Source organism: Dama dama, chromosome 31 (genome assembly GCF_033118175.1).
Source record: "Dama dama isolate Ldn47 chromosome 31, ASM3311817v1, whole genome shotgun sequence".
In the NCBI taxonomy this organism is placed as follows: Eukaryota; Metazoa; Chordata; class Mammalia; order Artiodactyla; family Cervidae; genus Dama; species Dama dama.
The window spans coordinates 54761156-54782606 of record NC_083711.1 but is presented as its reverse complement, the minus strand read 5'-3'; the positions used below and the strand labels follow the sequence as shown (position 1 = coordinate 54782606).

Sequence of the window (21451 nt, the reverse complement as noted above, 5' to 3'; positions counted from 1 at the left end):
AATGTATACTGATTTTTCAAACAATTTTCTTTAGTTATTTGCTTTTGGCTCCTCTGGGTCCTCAGAGCTGCACGCGGCTTTCTGGAGTTGCAGCTGGGGGGCTGCTCTTCACTGCAGTGCTCAGGCTTCTCACTGAGTTGGCATCTCTAGTTGTAGCACACAAGCTCTAGGAGCTCAGGCGCAGTAGTTGGGGGGCACGGGCTTAGTTGCTCCATGGCATGTGGAATCTTCCCAGACTCAGGATCGAACCTGTGTCCCTTACATTGGCAGGTGGGTTCTTCACCACTGGATCACCAGGAAAGTCCCTATACTGATTATTTTTGTAAAACAAAAAGGAATCTAGTAGTTTTCATGCCAACATAAACCTATCTGGTTCTTTACTTACTTACCTATTAATGTTAATGAAAGTAGCTTCAGCCTATTTCGGGCTTGTTGGATAGTGAAGAGCTGCCCCCATGGACAGAGTAGCCTGCCAGGCTCCTCTATCCATGGAATTCTCCAGGCAAGAATACTGGAGTGGGTAGCCATTCCCTTCTCCAAGGGATCTTCCCAACCCAGGGATTGAACCCGGGTCTCCTGCATTGCAGGCAGATGCTTTACCATCTGAGCCACCAGGGAAGCCCTAGTGGGAGAATGCAAGCCTGTTGATTAGAGTGAAGTTGTGAGAGTAGTCAACACGTGCATGAATAACAGGAATTGAGCCGGCCTCCTCCCTTTGGGATCTTGCTAGAAATATGAAGCCATTTAGGACTTCATAATATTGAAGGAACCAAAATAACCTGCATACTGGAGCCTAGTTGCTGACTCTTATCAAGGAAAAATGTCCTCCTGGTTGATGGCTTTTAAAGCATGATATTTGGAGCCAGAAAGGTCAGGGTGCAAGGCTTTCCTAGCCATTGACTTGTGTGCTTGGTCAAGTTACTAACTTCTCACAAGAGTGTAAAATGGGACAATAACACCTATTTTGTAGAGTGATTTTGAGGATTAAAGTGTTCAGTACTTGTAAACTCTTTCTGCTCTTCTCTAACCATCTTATTACTCTCCTTTTGAATGAGAGAGGAAATGGGGAAGAGTTTTAAACTAGCTCTGCTCTCCTCATCCCTTACTCTGCCTTTCATTCCTCTCTTTCAATAAAGAGGCCACTCTACCATCCTCTGACCGAGATGTAAAGAATGTGCTGCTCACTGTTCAAAATCTACAAAGACAGATAAAGCATTTGGATTAGAAAGACACCAGAATGCATCAAACAAGGTCTAACAAACTGGCATTCTGTCTCCTAGTACAGCCAGTATAGCTTGCACAACCAGCCATGGTATCAGGCAGCCGGGCAGGTAACAACCACTGGAGAGATGGCTCTGATAATAGATAATATTATTCATGTTTAAAATGCTGGTGTTTTTTGAGTAAGTTAACTATAAATTAATTATGGTAGAGTCATGATTATCTATATAAAGTTACCCTGATTTACATCTTTTTGAACATGGTTTTTTGAGTTGGGAGAGGAAAAAAAGGGGAAAGTCTTAGTCATTCAGTCATGTCTGGCTCTTTGGGATCCATCCCATGGACTATGACCCACCAGACTGCTCTGTCCATGGAATTCTCCATGCAAGAACACTGGAATGGTAGCCATTCCCTCCTCCAGAGAATCTTCCCCACCCAGGGCTCAAACCCCAGTCATCTGCATTGCAGGTGGATTCTTTACCATCTGAGCCACCAGGGAAGGCCCCACTGGGAGAGAATGGGATAGAATGATAGTTATCATGCTAGCAATTGGGCATTATTTGTACCCTTTATGTTACACCTGCAGTCATCTAGTACTATTTGTGTACCTAGGGCTTGTGACCATGAAAAATTATTGAAGGTCTTTTACTTCCCCTCCAAAATTTGAGGACCAGGTTCATCAGAACCTGCTCCCCCACCAACCTGAATATCACTTGTTATGTGCAGACTGAGATAAAAGATTGAGGAAACAAGAATCATAAAGGTCTTTCAGATTTGGTTAGGGTGGCTGACCCAAGGGGATAACAATGTATTCATGAGGAAGCCCTAATCCAATGTTACACAAAGTAACAAAGCTATTTTCTTCTACTTTTCTTCCTTTTTAATGAGGAGTAGAAGAGAATGAGATTGGAATCAGAGTTGTTTTGCAGGATCATGGCAGGAATGTAGAGGAAAGCAGAAGCATAGAGACAGGCAGAGCATGGCGCAGTGATGCCATGCTCTCAGCTGCATGAAGTGATAAAACTGAGTGATATTGATAAGATGAACTGGTTAGAGTGATACATGGGGTGAGGGGGCCACTTCTACTTTGTGGTACCAATAATGTTTATTCAGTTCAGTCACTCAGTCGTGTCCGACTGTTTGAGACCCCATGAACCGCAACACGCCAGGCCTCCTTGTCCATCACCAGCTCCCGGAGTTTACCCAAACTCGTGGCCATTGAGTCGGTGATGCCATCCAACCATCTCATCCTCTATTATCCCCTTCTCCTCTTGCCTCTAATCTTTCCCAACATCAGGGTCTTTTCAAATGAGCCAGGTCTTTGCATCAGGTAGCCAAAGTATTGGAGTTTCAGCTTCAATATCAGTCCGTCCAATGAACACCCAGGACTGATTTTCTTTACGATGGACTGGTTGGATCTCCTTGCAGTCCGAGGGACTCTCAAGAGTCTTCTCCAACATCACAGTTCAAAAGCATCAATTCTTCGGCGCTCAGCTTTCTTTATAGTCCAACTCTCACACCCATACATGACTACTGGAAAAACCACAGCCTTGACTAGATGGACCTTTGTTGACAAAGTAATGTCTCTGCTTTTTAATATGCTGTCTAGGTTGGTCAATAACTTTCCTTCCAAGGAGTAAGCGTCTTTTAATTTCATGGCTGCAATCACCATCTGCAGTGATTTTGGAGCCCAGAAGAGTAAAGTCTGTCACCGTTTCCACTGTTTCCCCATCTATTTGCCATGAAGTAATGGGACCGGATGCCATGATCTTAGTTTTTTGAATGTTGAGCTTTAAGCCAACTTTTTCACTCTCCTCTTTCAGTTTCATCAAGAGGCTCTTTAGTTCTTCTTCACTTTTTGCCATAAGGGTGGTGTCATCTGCATATTTGAGGTTACTGATATTTCTCCCGGCAATCTTGATTCCAGCTTGTGCTTTATCCAGCCCAGCATTTCTCATGATGTACTCTGCATAAAAGTTAAATAAGTAGGGTGACAATATACAGCCTTGATGTACTTCTTTTCCTATTTGGAACCAGTCTGTTGGTCCATGTCCAGTTCTAAGTGTTGCTTCCCGACCTGCATACAGGTTTCTTAAGGGGCAGGTCAGGTGGTCTGGTATTCCCATCTCTTTCAGAATTTTCCACAGTTTATTGTGATCCACACAGTCAAAGGCTTTGGCATAGTCAATGTTTATGATATCACTTTAAAATTATATGAAACAAATGCCAAAAGAATATGATGAATGGAGGTGAAGAAACGATAGATTGATGATTTTGATAATTGGTAACGATAATTTAATTTTTCACTATAACTAAAATTTTATGTTCTCTTTCTGGTGTGCCCTCAGTATATTTATTCTCCTGTCAAATTTCTACCCATCCCTTAAAGGACACCCTGATAATACTTTCCTTGTCTTATCCTATTGTGATTCTCCCTGTATTCTTATCAGTGCTACCAACTGGGTCCCTGACCAACAGTGGGTGAGTCTATCTCCTCTCCAGATTGGGAGCTCCTTGAGGGGAGAGACTTGCTTTTCAATTTTATATCTCCAGTGTCACAGATTCTAATATATGGTTGGTGTTCAGTACATTTTAATTCAATGAATGAATGAAGGCACTTGTGAATGACTGTCAAGGTATACACTGGATCTCTCCTGTACCTATTTCTATGAGTAGCTAGGGAACATATTGCTTGCCTCATAAAGGTAATCTGTGATAACTTTTGTCAGTTCCTGAGGGATCATTTAGCATTTTGGGATAGGGATTTGATAATTGTTTCCCTGAAGACCTGAAGCAGTTAAATGGCAGGAGAGGTAAATCAGGTAGATGGAGATAATTACAAACCTGGAGACAGCTATGGTGTGGATAGAGAAAGAGCCCAGTAAATAATGATAACAGAACTGTTATTAATGGCACTGATCCTAGAGGTGACTAAGGTACCCAGCATACTTCCTCTGCAACAAATGAAGTTTTTTAGGCCTCCAGGGAACCATGGGTAATCAGTGTATTCTCTAAGCCCCAGCAGGAATGCCTGCAAACATATTTGTCATAGACTTGGGTACGCAGGCACTTATCTCTCTATTCATGTCATCTTATACGCTGAACTCCAAATTTACAATGAACTCTATCCAGCTTATCTAGACATACTGTTCACCATTTAGTTCCAGTACCCTGGAGGCACATTAGTATTTTATGTAATCTCTCCTCCCTGTCATCTTCCTCCAGTTCTTTCTGTTATGCTTGGCTCTCCCTGATGATATATTATATAAGGTGCTTGGTTTCTCTAATTCTTAAGTTCACCTCTTGGTTTCCCTTCTCAGATATTACCTTTAAACCTCTACTCCCTTTAGCTTATGATTGACACTCTTATTTTTTTACATTGCTTCATAAGTCATGATATGCACAATTGATATAGCCATTAAATGGATCAAAAAAGGAAGAGAAAGTGAAATAAAAGTGTTTTTACTTAACTATTCACTTTCCTTTAATGGAACCAATGAATAAATCCAGTTAATCTTTAAACACCTCTGTTTCACCGAATTTATATCATTTAGCAGATCTTTTTGAAAATCATTATATGATACATGCTGCCCAGTGTTAATTTTCTGTTTTGTTCCTGAATTGCTCTATGCTTCATTTATACTACCCCCAAAATTGAAAGGTATGGATCACATAGTGATCACAAAGGAAACAGGGGTTTAAAATGCAATCATAAAGTGTAAAAACTGAAGAATGTTAGTTTTCTTATTTTTAATTACGAATACTGTACTTTGGATTACAAGATCCAAGGAGCTATCTTCTTTAAAGTTTTATAGATTATAATGTGGAAGACTGCACTGGCTTTCCTTAATAGCACTCACCTTGAAAGACATTTGTTATTGTGGTATTTTGTGTTTCTGAGGGAATTTGCAACAATATCTCTGTGAAGTAAATGTGTATTTATCACTTGGCTCTAGTTTTCCTTCTGTTATTAGTCTGTTCTCTGTTTATCATAGGTCTGTTACTTCCCATTCTGTTTCATCTGTACAATAAGAACAATGTGATGCTATGTCTGATACTCAAAGAGTGTCATAAAGGTTAACATGAAAATTTCTGTTGCATCTAATTTTTAGCTTTATATAATATCTCTTACTTAAAAACCATAAACTATTATTATTATGCACTGTTTCTGCAGTGTTTTTCTTTAGGAATTTCATTTTTAGAATCATTTCCTCTCTTCGTTTAAACCTACCTGCATCCTTCCTCCTGTATCAGTTTGAGTTTCAAAGATCTTATTTAACTTTCCAGATGTATTATTTCTCCTTACACACTCTGCACACAAAATAGAAAGTGCCAGAAGGCAATTATAAAACTGAAGGTTGTTTTCTCTTCCTTATCTAGGTATTTGCAACTGTGATCTAAAGGGGAAAGTAGTTAGTCATTGTTTTAGATATTTATTGAAGGCTCCCCCCACCCCAACCAAGAAATGTGTATTGCTTCTACAGCTGTTTCTGCATGCCAACTAGAGTGTGAAAGGTATTTAGCAATGTTTCCCTGGTAGCTCAGATGGTAAATAATCTGCCTGCAATGCAGGAAACCCAGGTTTGATCCCTGGGTTGGGAAGATCGCTGGAGAAAGGCATGTCTACCCACTCCAGTGTTCTTGCTTGGAGACTCCCATGGACAGAGGAACTTGGAGGCTACAGTCCACTGGGTCACAAATAGCTGGACATGACAGAGCAACTAACAGTTTCAACTATAAGACTGAGAATTTGTGGGATTGTTTTTTGGTTTTTCTAGCCATTTCTTTCTTGAAAATTGAGGTCTGTTTTTGGTGGTCTGAATGTAATGTAAGTATCAAATGAGAGAAACAGAGAGTGATAAGGCAGTTCTATTAGACACATATTTCAAAAATTTTCACCTTTAGCTTTTGGCACTAATGGCTATGATTCTCACTATAACTTGTGATAATTAATTACCACTCATTCTATTTATGTGCCCAAGTTGCTCCTCCACAATGTAGTACAAAGTGATAGCGAGCTAGTTTAAGCCCTTGGGCAATTTACATATTAAAATAGGTAGAAATCTTTATCATGACCGCCATTGGACTTCACAATTAAAATTTTCAATGGCACTTAAAAAGAAAAAAGAAGATATTTCTGAAAATTACATTCTTTGTTGTTAAAAAGTGGAGCTGAGATAGAAATGGACACTCAGGCCAACTTTTATGATTGAGAAAGTGACATAGCTGCTTGTGTTGTTCTGTGGTTAGTTGGTCAGTTGTGTCTGATTCTTCGCAACCCCATGAACTGCATCCTGCCAGGCTCTTCTGTCCATAGGGATTCTCCAGGCAAGAATACTGGAGTGGGTTGCCATGCCCTCCTCCAGGAGATCTTCCCAACCCAGGGATGGAACCCAGGCCTCCCGCACTGCAGGCGGATTCGTTACCAGCTGAGCCACCAGGGAAGCCCTGCGTCAAGGGAAATGGCCATCAACTCAGGGCAGAAGTTCTGTCACCCACCCTCCCAAGGAGATCGTTCCCAACAAGGATCCTCTTGCCCCGTGTTGTTCAAGCCAGTAGACTGAGACCAAGGTTGGCTCAGACACAAAGGAAAGCTTCATTCTTTGATCAGAGTGGAGAGGTCCCAGATTGAGCTCTAGGGTACATATCCTCCCCCACAGTCTGAAAAGTGGAGGGCGGCGCGGCTTTGCAGGGATCTTGTCAGCCAGGGAGAGGAGGGAGTTCTCAGAGTTCCTGTGAAGCTGTGTTTCAATCAGGCTGGCGCACGGAGCAGGTGCAGCGCGCGTCCTGCTGCCGCCATCTTGAGCAGGCTGCCGCCATCTTGAGCAGGCTGCCGCCATCTTGAGCAGGCTGCCGCCATCTTGAGCAGGCTGCCGCCATCTTGAGCAGGCTGCCGCCATCTTGAGCAGGCTCCCGCGCGGTGCTTGCTTGCGCCGCCTGCTGAGCTGAGGGAGCGGGCACAGCCACGGCTTTACACGAGGAACCCTGGTCTGAAACTCTGGGTGCCAGGCCTCTGCTTGCGGCACCCTGCGAGCAAGTGAAACCTGACTAAGCACAAAGGGGAAGAGAAAGGTTAGACTTTTTTCAGTCAGCTCAGTTCAGTTCAGTCGCTCAGTCGACTCTTTGCGATTCTGTTTTCATTCCCCGGGAATGGTTATGGGCTTTGCTGGTGACAGATCTCTCTTCCTTCTTTTGTCCTGCTCCTTATTCTTGAGGGGTGCTGAGGGGTGAAGGTCCGTCTTCTGTAACTGCTTCCTGTTGATCACAAGTGCCTGTCATCATACCCTGGGTAGAGGAGCAGAACTTCTCCCCAGACGCCTTTAGATATGTTTGTCACAGGCCTTCCTTAAAATGTAGGTGTCTAGCTCTTTTGCCTGTGGGCAAACCTGTTCCCTGGTGTTGAGCCTCACTGCCATGGCCTGCACATCCCTGCTCACACTTCTGTTGTTTTTCAGAAAAGGAACTTCAGGTCAGAGGAAGATTCAGAATGCCGCCTACATACTGGAGGAGAGTTCCCTCCTCTAGATGTAGATCTTTTAGGTTTTTAACCGAAGTTTCTCCAAAGATGGTGGAAGAAGTTTTGTATACTTAGGGCAGGGCCGTTCAGCAGAATTCTTTTTGCTGTGTGTTTGGGTTCTGCCACTCAAACGCAAAAATTTCTTGTGATTCTGGGGCTAATGGAATACAGAAAATAGCATCTTTTAAATCCAATACAGAATACCAGGTCCTACTGATGTAGAGCAGCCAGCAGGGTGTGAGCTTAGGGACCACTGGGTGTATATCCTAGGTGGCCTCACTGACTGCCCCCAGGCCCTGTACTATGTGGTATTCCCCACTGGGTTTCTTTATAGGGAAAATGGGGGTATTACAGGCTGATTGGCATGGTCCAATAAGGCCCTGGTCATTTAAGTTCTGTGTAACAGAAGTGATGCCCAATAAGGCCTCCCAACAGAGAGGAGGCCTTATTTTATATTGGATCATGTTTGTACTATCATGAAACTAACTCCTATAGCTATTCCCACCCATCCCTGGGCCCAGACCTCAGGATTTACAGCCAGGAGGTTTGTCCTCAGTCATTAATGGTATCATCTTGTACCTTTGTCTAAAGGGACACCAATCTCCAGTTTGTCTCCCATTAGGTGGCCTTCAATTTATGTAAGAGTATCTCTTCCTCAGAGGGGTATTGGGCATTTGGGGACATATAAGAAGGAATTGGTGTTAGTATGTTCATCTAACTTGCATTCTGCAATGGCTCTACAAATGCCTTTTCTTGAGTCTTCCCCAATACCTCCATAATTTTACAACTCTTGTGATAGAGTTTGCCTGGGTCTGGTGTTCAGAACTGAATAAGTGGCACTAAGAATTCAACTAAGTGGCTATAAGTCAACTAATTCAACAGGCTTTCCCCTATGTCCAATGTCAGTTGGGTCTCTTGGGTGTCAATTGGAGTTCTAGCTTAGGAGCCCTCTGGCCTCATCATTCTTCATCTGTTTGGACCATATGCTTTGAAGGGTAGTGGCCAAGATTTGCCATTTGTATTCTCCTTTGGGGTGGGAAGGGTATTTGCCTTTCCGTCGTCCCTCTGGTTTACATATGGTGCAATGACTGGGTCCTAGTTTCCTTGGCTTGCTCTCCATGTTTCCATGGGGACTAGGGGGTCACTTATCAAGAGTTGAGAGTCTCTCTGGGTGGTTAGTCCAGATTCCCATGCTAATTGGTTGATTTGGAGGTCAACAGTCATTAGGTGTGCTTGCCTCTGAGCTTTTTTATCCTCTTGACTTTTCTTCCTGTATATCTTGGTTATTAAATACGCAGTAGGCAACCCTGAGAGGTGAGGTAGGTGTATCTGGTTCTATTTCCAATTTCTGAAGTCTACATCTAATGTCAGGGACACTTTGGGAAATGAGATATGACCTCAGCATTGCATTCCCTTCCAGTGAGTCAGAGACAGGGGTAGAAGATTTGAACATATTCCCTGAGGAGTTCTAGGAATGCTTAAGGTTTTCTATTGGTTCCTGACTGATTTCATTTTTCTTATTCTAATTGACAGCTTTCTTTCCTGCTGCCTGGATGACCTTTAGAATTATATTTTTATAGTGGGTCAGTCTCTGTCTTCCACCTCATTCCATTATCTGGGTGGTCCCAGTTGGGTTCATTATCTGGGACCATTTGATGCCCTGGTCTCAAAATAGCTTGACCTGAATTGTTTCTGTTCTCTTTGTCTGGCCTTTTCTTCCCCCATTAGGAGGAGGCTCTGGGTGTCAGCCCAAGTGGGCTCATAGGTCTGAAAGAGTCCCTTGATCAGATTCAGGAACCCCTCTAGATATTTCCTCAACCCCTTTCTCTGAGTCTTCCAGTTATACAGATCAGAAGTGGTAGATTGGTATATATCTGGCTGAGCACTTCTTCTCCCTCAGGGACCTGCCTCAAAGGGAGTATTTTTCCTGATGGGTTGTTGGACCCTTGCTGGTAATTAATTATGCTTCATGTAGAGGGATCCTCGGGCTTGTGGCCCAAATCAAGATATATAATCTCAGTGAAGGAGAGTGCGTATCTATTTTTCTTTCTTTTTTTTTAGTATTTACTTATTTGGCCACACTGAATCTTAGCTGTGGCATGCAGGATCTTTTTAGATTAGATATTTGAACTCTTAGTTGTTGCATGTAGGATCTAGTTCTAGGCCCCCTGCATTGGGAGCATGAAATCTTAGCCACTGGACCACCAGGGAAATCCCCACATCTCTTTTGAAGGCCTTTGTTTTGATAGAAGGCCATATAACAAATTGTATATTGGGAATTTTGGCATAGCAGGTTCAATTGTAAAATGGTGTTGTAATTTAGAGATGGGCCAACTTTTCATCTCACAGCCAGATTAGAGCCAGGCTGTCTAAGTTCTGAGGAGGTGGTTGGAGTGATTTTGTGGTGCTCAAATGCCATAAGATTTGACCCAAATAAGCTTTCTGATTCAGGAAATTAGGAACCAGCACCAAACTATTAATGAATTTCTTGAAAGACTGAAATAGGTGGCATACAATATGGACTCGGATATAATTGAGGGTCTCCCTTAAATTTGTAATGGCCTGTGCTTGGGATAGTTAGTCCCTCCTCAGTCAGAATATCTCATAGGAAGTTAGATAGACTGCCTCTGAGTCAGAGCAGCTTAACCACGTTAGTTCCTGACTAACTTGGTCACTGGGGAGTGGCTGAGGAGGTGGTCTTCCCTTGCCTCCTTTCAGCTGAAGAGGAAAAGTTTTTGAACTTCTCACCAGGTAAAAGCTAAAAACATGAGGGATTTCCATGGGAGACTCCCCAGATTGCTGAAGAAGAGAGCCTGTGTAACCTCAGTTGAAAAGGAAACACCTAAGATTCATCTCACTAGCCGTGGGAGAGGAGAGGTCTAGCAGTGGATGTTTCCTGTGCTTGCCAGCAGCTCGCAGGGCTTCCTGATGATGGGAATAGCTCTCAGGGCTCCTCAGCCCACTTCAGAGAAGCTAGTGCTGACTAGAAAAGGTCAAGTCACCAGTTGCATACCTACCTTAGGACACACTCAGGCATCCCTGGTGCTTTTCCCTGAACTTAGATCAAATGTCCTTCTTCCATTTTGTCAGATGGTTCTTATTACCTGGGCCCTTTCCCAATCTCAGTATAGGCTAATGGGGCTGGCCACTTTCTTTTACCAAACCAAAAGTGACTCTGGAGAATGCTACTGCTAACCCCTGGAGGTTGGCATGGAGAGCATAAAGCCTGGTGCAGCTGCTACCACCCCATAGAGGTGTCAAGAGGCCAGTGCTGCTAGTGAGACAGAGGGCAAGTCTGTCATCCCTCCCTTTTGTCCACAGGTCCTCTCTCTCCCCAGTCGTCCAGTACTGTAGGAAGACCACCCAGAGGTGATGGGCAGTGAGTGTCAGTCTCTGATCCCCAGCAATGCCACAGTATGATTTCCTCAAAGGGGAACCGTCCATATGCTTCTGGGGGCCAGGCTGTGTGGGCACCACACCTGGTTATCGGGTTCCTGGGCAGAGTTGCTCTGAATTTGGCTAAAGGCTGCTGCCATTCTACCCTCTCAGAGTTACCCAAAGATCAGAGTCAATCACTGTTACACAGACTTCTTAAAGCCTCTGCTGTCCTCCCACTTGGGGCCAGTATGGGCTGAGAGTCCCATGAATAGGTGCAGACAAAATGTTAGGGTCTGTCCCTTTGCAGTTGCCAAGATTTTGTTACTTATCCTTTCAAGTTGGACCCCAACAAAGATCTTCCTGCCTGGTGTCATTTGAGCTAGTAAAACAAGACTGAGTTTGGTTCAGAAGCAAAGCTTATTCTTTGATCAGAAAATGGAGAGGTACAAGCTCATGTTCTAGAATACACGCTGTCCCTGAAAGGCCGTAGTTGGGGCTGCTTTATAGGATTCTTGTCAGAGGGAGAGAAGGCAGAGTTCTTGCAAGTCAGGTGCAGTTGTGCTGTTCCCCATGCTCCAGAGGGCAGTGCTGGGTGAAGCATCTCTGCACATGTCCCTCTAAGCTGCTAGGAATTTTGGTCTGAAGTGCTAAGTGCAAGGCCTTTGAATGTGGCACCATATAAACAGAAGAAGCTAGACTAGGCACAAAGGGAAAAATTGGTTAGACTCTATTACCCAGATTGTATGTTTATTTCCTGAGATCTGTTAATGGGCTTTGCTGGTAAAAATTCTACTTGTGCCTCTGATGCAAAGTGACTGAGATAAATTTTGGTGACTTTTTTAGGTATCTCTGGTGATCAGTTGGAAGCATGAAAATGTTTTATAAGAGATCTTGGGAGGTCAAAGTTACAAAATCGAGTGTCTTAATTTTATTGCTAATGAACTAAGGATGAGCAGATATGATACATCTGATATTTTATTATGAAATCCTGATAGCCTTTGGGACTAGACCTTGCAGTGGTGTTTCCAAATCTGAGAGCTTCTAGACCTAAATTTCCTGTAGCAATGGAGCTGCTATGTTCACTGTGGCTCTTCTAGCTTGTGGTTTTCACCCCAGCTCTGCAGTTTATTTCTCAGAGTGAGGAGGAAAGAAGGAAAGGCTCTTTGGGACCCCTATGTCGGCTTTCATTTTGAGTTTCTCTCCTCTTTCAGCGACCACTTTAGAAGGAGGTGTTATCATCAAGCACAGAACCTGCTTCATTCCCACCCCCACCCCTTTTCTGGACCCCTCTTCCCGCCTGTACACATGTGGCGTCTCTCCCTGCTGAGTCATCGCAGCAGAGTGGTGAGTCTGTTTGTGGCTTTCCTTTATTCCACGGTGTGAATTAACCGTTAGCTTTATTTGATTTAATCCTGAGTCACTAGTGGGCATTTCTGTTTTCCTTTCTATATAATTTCTGTATCTATACATATGTTAATGTCAATGAAAAAATTAATCAGCTGATCCAAGAAAGAAATGGAAAATTTTATTCAAGCCCAACTGAGAATTATAACCTGGAAACAGCATCTCAGAATGCTCCAGGCAGGAACTGCTGTGCCCATTAAAAGTCAAGACACAGTTATATATGTTTTTAGACACAAAGGGCTGTACAATAAATGGCATATTGTTGAAAGTTTACACAGTCCAGATCTAGGCGTCACTGTGGCTCCTTACAAGATCAGGAAGGAATGTTATCTTTTAAGGAGTTGCCTTGCTGATGCTAGGAGAATGTTGCTTTTTGTGGTTGGGCAAGTATTTCTGCCCAAGGGGGAGGTTTGGTTGATGTGTCACACGATACACAATGCACAGTAGAGAGAGGAAAGGAAGCTAAAGGGCAGAAAGAAATTTTTCTGTTTAAATTTTTCTTATCTTGCCATAAAATATGAGTTTTACTTCATATTAGTCTATAAAATACAGGTGTCAATGAAATTTTTCCTTTTAAAATCCTTGACTTTACCTGAAACAGCACGTTGTCATTGGCACAGTGGTAAAGAATCCACCTGCCAATGCAGGAGACGCAAGAGACGTGGGTTTGATCCCTGGGTTGGGAAGATTCCCTGGAAAAGGAAATGGCAACCCACTCCAGTATTTTTTGCATACCTGAACATGTGAGTGTGGTGGTCGTGATACCTCCTCTCTCAGACTTGGTGGCTCTATAGAGAGGGACAAGAATTAGCATGTCATTTCTGCCTCCTCTTCATCCGTCAGAGGAGGAGTGCCTTTGCTTAAAATGCTGAGTTTGGGATAAGAAACCGGGAATGCATACCTCATCTCCTTCCTCCTTCCCTTTATCTTGGGATTTACCTGCCAGCTGAGAGCTTTTCGTTCTGCCCTCCACATCACCAGCTAGACAGGGGCTGGCTCTGTCCCCCACCCCCAACCCAGCTCAGGGGTTCAGTGCAGGGCTGAAGCTCAGAGAAATAATCCGATTTTGAGGTTGAGTGTTAGGAAGACTATGTTTGCCATACATTCATGCCACAACCATCATAAAGGTGACGTCTTTTTATCTCTGAATTGCCGTACTCTTCTGCCTGTTTCAATTATAGCAACTAGGAGAGGAAAAACAGCATAATCTACCCACCCTCTCATACACTCAACAAAAAAGGCTGGTTTTTAGTCATTGCAAATTTGGATGGTGTTACTCAGCCAGTTCTTTTGGAGAAGCTCAGAGCAAAACCTGTTGAGAGTGGCCTGTATTTGGTGAGAAGCCTATGAGTTGAAATTCTGATTTTAGGTGCAGGGTTTATAATTTAGATGTGACCAGACATCTCTTTTTTTCTTGCTACTGCAAATATCAGAAAGACCATACTGACCTGGTTTTTTTAAGAGAGTGTTGTGAGTAGTAAACTGAAATTACCAGGTGTAGATACTTCAATCCGTTTCTTAAAATTTTCTCTTCCCCTGTTTCCTTGTCTGTGATATAGGGATGACAGTGTTTCACAAAATTGTGGAAAGGATTAAATGGAAAAAAATGCATTTGAGAAACAATTCAGTACCTGGTCCATCATAAGCATTCGATAAATATTTAATACACATCTATGGCGTGGTAGATGCTGTGTCACAGAAAAGTATTCTTTATGAATCAGTGAACTCAGTGACCTGACATTTTGCTGTCTAAGGTAGAGCTGTTTAAAAAGAGGCAATAAGAAATCAGCCTGTTACTGGTGACTTTATCTTTTCCTCTTCCATCTATTCTCTAAATTTATCTTTTTATTTTTAGTTCAACTAGTGCCATTTTGGTCCTGTAGGATCTAGTTTCTTGATGGTGCTTCCTTTAAAGATTGTTGATATTTCCTTAAGAAAGAGAGAAATCCAGGAGTCAGCTGCCAGGTGGCAGGTCTCTTGGTGCCGTCCAAACCGACCCCAGGGCCCAGGGGGCACGTGGGAAGGCTGCAAGGTCGCTTGGCTCATGCTTGCAGACTCCCTGAACTCAGTTTGAGGTACAAAAGGACAGGTAGGAATGTTTCAGGACAACCTCGAATTGTTCTTGCCTATCTGTCTGGAAGATAAAACAAGTTCCATGAGACTTTTAAAGTTTATATGTATAAAAAAAAATAAAGTTTATATGTATATAAACAGTATATATGTATATATTTATATATAACTTCATATATATTTATATAATATAAATAATATATACATTATTTTATATATTTATATGTTTTTATTTATTTTACTTTATATATAACTTTATACATAATATATTTACTATTTGTAAATATATTATATTATATATGTGTATATTCCTGTGGAATAGCCAGCATTTCCCTTTGCAGGTGCTCCTGAGCCGTAGGCGTTGGGGGTGGAGGGTGGGCGTTGTGGTTGGCTCCTTGAGCCTTCAGCATGTCACCTGCTTCACCGTGGCTCTGGTTCTTCCTAGGAATGTGCTGAGGAAGAGGAAAGGCTACCACGTAAAGTCAGTCCACAGATTCACCGTCTCTAGTCCCGTCTCCTTCTCAGAACTGGTAGACTCCAGTCATCTCCTACAAGGGTCATTGTTTAAGAAGAAAAAGAAAAAACGAGGAGGAATCCTTTCTCATTTCAAAATGTCTAGGCCTACCAGATTTGTTTGTGTCTACATTATTTAAGGCAGTGAAGAAACTGTCTCTTCTCTGTGCAAAAGAGGGAAGAGTCTCACTCTCTCTCTGAGTGGCCTCAGGAGGCTTGTCCGCACAAGTGTGACTGACAGTCTAGTGTTTGGCTTGGTGAGGTGGTGGAGAGAGCCCTGGGCAGAAGGCTCTGATTCTGCTCTGTGTGTGTGTGTGTGTGTCTGTGTCTGTGTGTCTGTGAGTGTGTGTGTGTCTGTGTGTGTGTGTGTGTGTGTGTGTCTATGTGTGTGTGTCTGTGTGTGTCTAAGTGTGTCTGTGTGAGAGTGTGTGTGTGTCTGTGTGTGTGTGTCTAAGTGTGTGTGTGTGTGAGTGTGTGTGTGTCTATGTGTGTGTCTGTGTGTGTGTGTGTGTCTGTGTCTGTGTGTCTGTGTGTGTGTGTGTCTGTGTGTGTGTGAGTGTCTGTGTATGTGTGTCTCTGTGTGTGTGTGTCTAACTGTGTGTCTGTGTGTGTGTGTGTCTGTGTGTGTGTGTGTGTCTGTGTGTGTCTGTGTGTGTGTGTGTGAGTGTGTGTGTGTGCATGCGTGTTTGCTCAGTTGCTCAGTCATCGGACTCTTCGTGACCCCCATGGACTCTTGCCCACCTGGACCGCTCTGTCATTAACCATCTGTAACAGAGTCCCTGGGCTTCCTGGTGATGTTCAGAAATGAAGGAACTAGACTCAATGATATCTTAATTCCAGTTCAATTTCAATATTAGAAAAAGTGTACCTTATGAATCAGAAGGGGGATTTAATTAACTTTCAGACTTTGAATAAAAAAAATTACCCCCTGTTGTATTAAATGTTAAACATTCTATGATATACCACGTTCATAATGTAAACCCACTTTTATATGCTTATTAAGCTTGAAGCTTTTAAAAACACTGCTTGATTATGATCCAATACTTGGTTATTAACAAATGAAATTAAATATTTACCTATTTAATTGAGAATAATCATGTCATGCAAAAATAATTCAAGAGTTGGAGACTCTTCCTTCATTAATGTCTGCTTCAGTTATTAGAAACATAAAAGTAGTCTGAGATCAGGAAAATTCCAAGGTTATTTAAACTGCATTTTATTGGCTCAAAGATGCAGTTTTTGCTCCTCATTTTAATATTGCTGAAATTAGAATTCGACTTACAATAGATGGCATCTTATCATTGTGTTGTATTATAAATTACTTAGTGATGCTTTTCTTAATGATACTTAAAATAATCTCATGCTTGCAATTAATGGCATCCTAGTTTTATTGAAATACAGTAAATATTAATTTACAATAAATACCAACATTTTAGACTAGCTTTCTAATCTCACATAAATGCAGTATACTTGTTAAACCTTAAATCCAAATTTCATGAACCTAAAATATCCTAACATGATCACTGAAAGTACACAAAGCTATGTTGAGCATTTTTCATTTGGTGGAAGTTCCAACTTGAACCTAAGCTGGTATTTAACGTGGGCATGTTGAGTGAACCTGAGCCGGCATATGAGATGCTAACATATATGAACTGAGTCATATGGGATGCTCTCAGAGGAAGAAGAATGTTCTGTTTTGGTGTCTGCAGCTGGATACAGGTATATCAGTTGGGTTCTCTGGGAAGCAGAGAACTGAAATGCAGTTGGAAGTACAAATAGTTTATTGGAGAAACAGTCATGAAAGATAAAAGCAAGAAGAATTGTATTGAACAGGGAACGCCTATAAATTTGGCAAAGTCTTGGGCAATCTACCAGGGAGCTCTGGAGCAAAGATTGTCCATGAGACTGAGTTCCCTCCTGGCAGAAATGTCCTGGCTAGGGCTGCCCAAAGAGAGCACGGACTCTGCTTGAAAGCTGAGGCGGATTCTGAGCCGGCTGCAGCTGGAGACTCAGCGAACTGCACTCCTTGCAGGTAAAATGTAAGGTCTTTCTTGACGGGGAATTTGAGAACTGCCCGGGATAGCAGTGTCTCTCTTAGGTTAGCAGTCCTAATCCAAGGACTCTTGTCTGAATCCTCTAGTGAGAAGTGTGTCAACAACTATGTTGGGTTTGGGGTTTTACCCTTTCTGCAAGCTAACACGAAGAAGGCACTGGCGACCCAGTCCAGTACTCTTGCCTGGAAAATCCCATGGACGGAGGAGCCTGGTAGGCTGCAGTCCATGGGGTCGCTAGGAGTCGGACACGACTGAGCGATTTCACTTTCACTTTTCCTTTCATGCATTGGAGAAGGAAATGGCAACCCACTCCAGTGTTCTTGCCTGGAGAATCCCAGGGACGGTGGAGCCTGGGGGGCTGCCGGTCTATGGGGTCGCGCAGAGTCTGGCACAGCTGATGGGACTTAGCAGCAGCAAGCTAACAATGTAGCCTAGTGCACTGTCATGGACATGAGACTTCTCAGTCAAAGACAGAGGACTTTGTCACTCATGGTGCAGTAGCTAGCATGGTTGCATGTTTCCACAGGGTGATGCAAAGAAGGCTGCCTGAGGTCTGTGCACAAAGTGGGGTGTGCTACAGGAGGCGAACCTCAAACCTAGGGAATCTCAGTCTGTCATGATTTCAGAGAGCCTGCCTGACTTTTGCCTGTGCCCCAGAGGACAGCAAACAAATTTGCCCTTTGCTCCAGGGGCAGGCATTCCATCTTCCATAGCTTTTGATTCTGCAAACATCCTTAGAAAGCTAATCCAGAGCAAAGGAAGCCAGTGTCTCTGCTCATGAGATATGCAGAAATGTGAGAGACCCAAGGAGAATTGTCTCCAAAAATGTATTACAAGCAGAAGCTTAAGGGAGTATTTTCACAAGTGATTCTGAAAGACAAGAGGCGCAAAGTAGAGAAAATTCTGCCTAGGTCTGGAGTGATATGTTGACTCATGTAGGGAGAAGGACATTCTTCCTACTTCTTGCAACAGAAGGGACTTCCACTCAGAGAGAGTTATAGGGGAGGCCATGCTGCCCATCACCTGAAGGGTGTGCAGTTAGAGGAACACCAAGAAACAGCGTTATCAACGTGAGTATCAGTTCTCTCACTAACTTCTCCCTCAGTGTTTGCCTGCAGTGAGTTAGGCCACAGCCTGAAAACAGTAAGATTCTAGAAACTTTGGAAATACTCTTTCGGGACCTGTAGAGATAGTTGGGCAGGGGAACAAGAGCCGACTTTCTTGGGACTGGTGTCTGCTCCCCATGCAGGTGAGAGTAAGGAGGCAGAGAAATTTGAGATGCGACCATTCTTATTATCCTGCTAGCCCCCAGGCTGGGGAGGCCTGCCCCAAGAAACTCAAGTCATACCAGTCGTGCTTGTTCAGGAGTTCTCACGAGCTCTTTGATATATGAATGACTATATTTAGTAACTCTTTTCAGCCTAATTATAGTTGACAGTGTATCTATTTCCATTTTTGTCCTTTAACCTTCCTTTTTCTGGAATGCTGAAGGAAAGACTGAATAAGTAAGTAATTTCATGTGGGTTAAAAAAAAGATTTAGACTTAATGAAGGAATTTCTCATTCATTTTCAAAGCTCAGTTCAATATTTATCTCTTCCTTGAAGTTGGTTTATTCCTGATCACTGTGGTTTCTTCCTTCTCCAACTCATATAACTAAGTCTAGGAGTGACAAAGCTGTTTCATCATGCATACTGAATCAGTGGGGAGTAAGTAGCAATTGTACTTTGTTGACAACTGTGAGATCAAGTCCCAGGTCCTGGGAAAGGCAGCCACGAGCAATGTGGTTCATGAGGTTGGCACTGTGGGGTTGCAGATGCCTGTTATATATTTAAAGACACTTGCTCAACTGGTTTTTAAAAAGCTTTTCCACAGAAGACAGATTTTTTTTTTTATTACACAGAACAATTGAACTTTATGAAACAAGTGTTCTTTTTCCAAATAGTTTGAAAACCATTGCAAAGTATGAAACTCTTGAGAAATAACAATGAATATTACTATAATGAAGACTATATGTAATCTAGAATCTTCAAAACTTTTTTTTTTTACTACAGAACCTCTTTTCTCCAAAATATCCTAACAAACTAGTCATTATGTAACACACTGTGATAAGCTCTGTTTTACTGTCTTGTATAGAAATAATTTTGAATTATTTACTTTCTCATGTTTTTCTTTCTGTCTCTCTGCGGCTGAACTATAAACTTGTTGAGAACAGGGATTATGTCTTAAACTTCTTGAATGCGTCATAGACTCTAAAATCAATGCCATGTACATAGTTGGAGTTCAATATGTATTTTTTTGATGTCTTAACTAAGTTCACCATGGTAATAACGATGGCTATAGACACTTCACAGGTTCGTTGGTGTATTACCAGTGCTTAGCATGTTGTTAGAACTGAATTAAAATTTATTGCAAGTTAGAATTATGTGTTAAGACAGATGAAATACTAAAATAAATCAGTTATTGAAGTAAAGGTGCCTAGAGGTTTTTGAGGCAGTTAAACTTTTTTATTTTAATTTTTTTCAATCCTATTGAGATATAATTGACATATAATGTGTAAGTTTAAGGTGTAAAATGTGATGATTTGATACACATATATTGTGAAATGTTTACCACAATGAAGTTAATTAACGCATCCTTCACTTAATTAGCTTTTGTTGTTGTTATTATTTATGGTGAGAACATTAAAGCTCTACTTTCATGGCAACTTTAAAGGATACAATACAGTATTGTTAACTACGGTCACCATGCAGTACCTTAGATCCCTGGAACTTATCTTAAAACAGCAAGTTTGTACCCATTGACCAATATCTCCTCCTTTCCCCCACTTCTCTGCCCAGAGCAAGTACCTTTCTACTCTCTGTTCCTGTGAGGTTGGTGTTTTTAGATTCTGTGAACGAGTAAGATCATATGGTCTTTCTCTGTCTGTCTTATTTCACTTAGCATAATGTTGAGCCAATTTTAAATAAAGACAGTGGGTTCATGCTACAGCAGAAGAGAATAAAGTAAAAGTATAGGGAAGAGCCTGACAGTGAGTCTTGCTTCCCTAGAACTGGTTATCTGAGAAGGGTGGGGAGGGGGTGTCCCATCCGCACTGAATGTGCAGCTTGCTTGGATGCTTCTGAAGCAGCATAGCACGAGGCGACGGCTGTCTTCCTGGTTAGACCGCCAAGTTTAAGACTGAGCTCTGCTACTTGCTAGCTGTATAACCTCAAGTTAATCTCAACTGCCCATCTGGAAAGTGGAACAAAAAGAGTGCCTACCTTATAGGATTATTGTGAATGTGGAATGAGATATTTAAGGAATTTTCACGGTGCTTGTTCCATGCAGTGGGGAGAAATCAATCCAAGTAATCTATTATTCTTGCCAGGCTAGGCTAGAGAAAGCACAGGAAGGTCTTTGAACTTTTTGAATAGCAATGTAATATACATCTTTTTTCCTTGATGTTTTCAGATGTCTCTTTTTTTTCCTCAATTTTTACACTCTTGTTACATGCTGTGCCTTCTATAGCAGTAGGATCAGTCAAATTTGTACTGTAAAGTCATATTGTAATGTATGATTTTACTTGAAGGCTAGATACATTTTTTTGTATCACTTGCTGATCCAGTGCAATGCTTTCCTAATAGTTATATGCTCAGTAAATGATTATCAAACATTAAAATGTTCTAAAATTATGTCCAACATTAAAAATAAACAAATAACTTCCAAATGTGATTGTGAATTAAGACATAACTGATTCTTTGAAGTATGACAAGATATGTTAGCTGGCTAAATCTCTGAATTGCTGCTTTGCATATTTTTTCTTATAATAGATGCATATTTTCGTAACGTTTCTGTTATTTTAGATGTTAACTATTTCAGTGTAAATTTCTTGGAGCCTACTCTTAGAGTTGGTTCTATTCTCTAACTCCCAAGCCTTTGTTTTCTTTTTTTTTTTTCATTTATTTTTATTAGTTGGAGGCTAATTACTTTGCAATATTGTAGTGGGTTTTGTCATACATTGACATGCATCAGCCATGGATTTACATGTATTCCCCATCCCGATCCCCCCTCCCACCTCCCTCTCTACCTGATCCCTCTGGGTCTTCCCAGTGCACCAGCCCTGAGCACTTGTCTCATGCATCCAACCTGGGCTGGTGATCTGTTTCACTATAGATAATATACATGTTTTGATGCTGTTCTCTTGAAACATCCCACCCTCGCCTTCTCCCACAGAGTCCAAAAGTCTGTTCTGTACATCTGTGTCTCTTTTTCTGTTTTGCATATAGGGTTATCGTTACCATCTTTCTAAATTCC

The 21451-nt window shown here is 42.0% G+C and overlaps 1 non-coding gene across 1 annotated transcript; it reads right to left on the bottom strand.

Annotated features, from left to right (window-relative positions):
- Positions 1-546: 546 nt before the first annotated feature.
- TRNAC-GCA (transfer RNA cysteine (anticodon GCA)) lies at positions 547-618 on the bottom strand. Its single transcript has one exon. It is a non-coding gene; the product is annotated as a tRNA-Cys (tRNA).
- Positions 619-21451: the final 20833 nt, after the last annotated feature.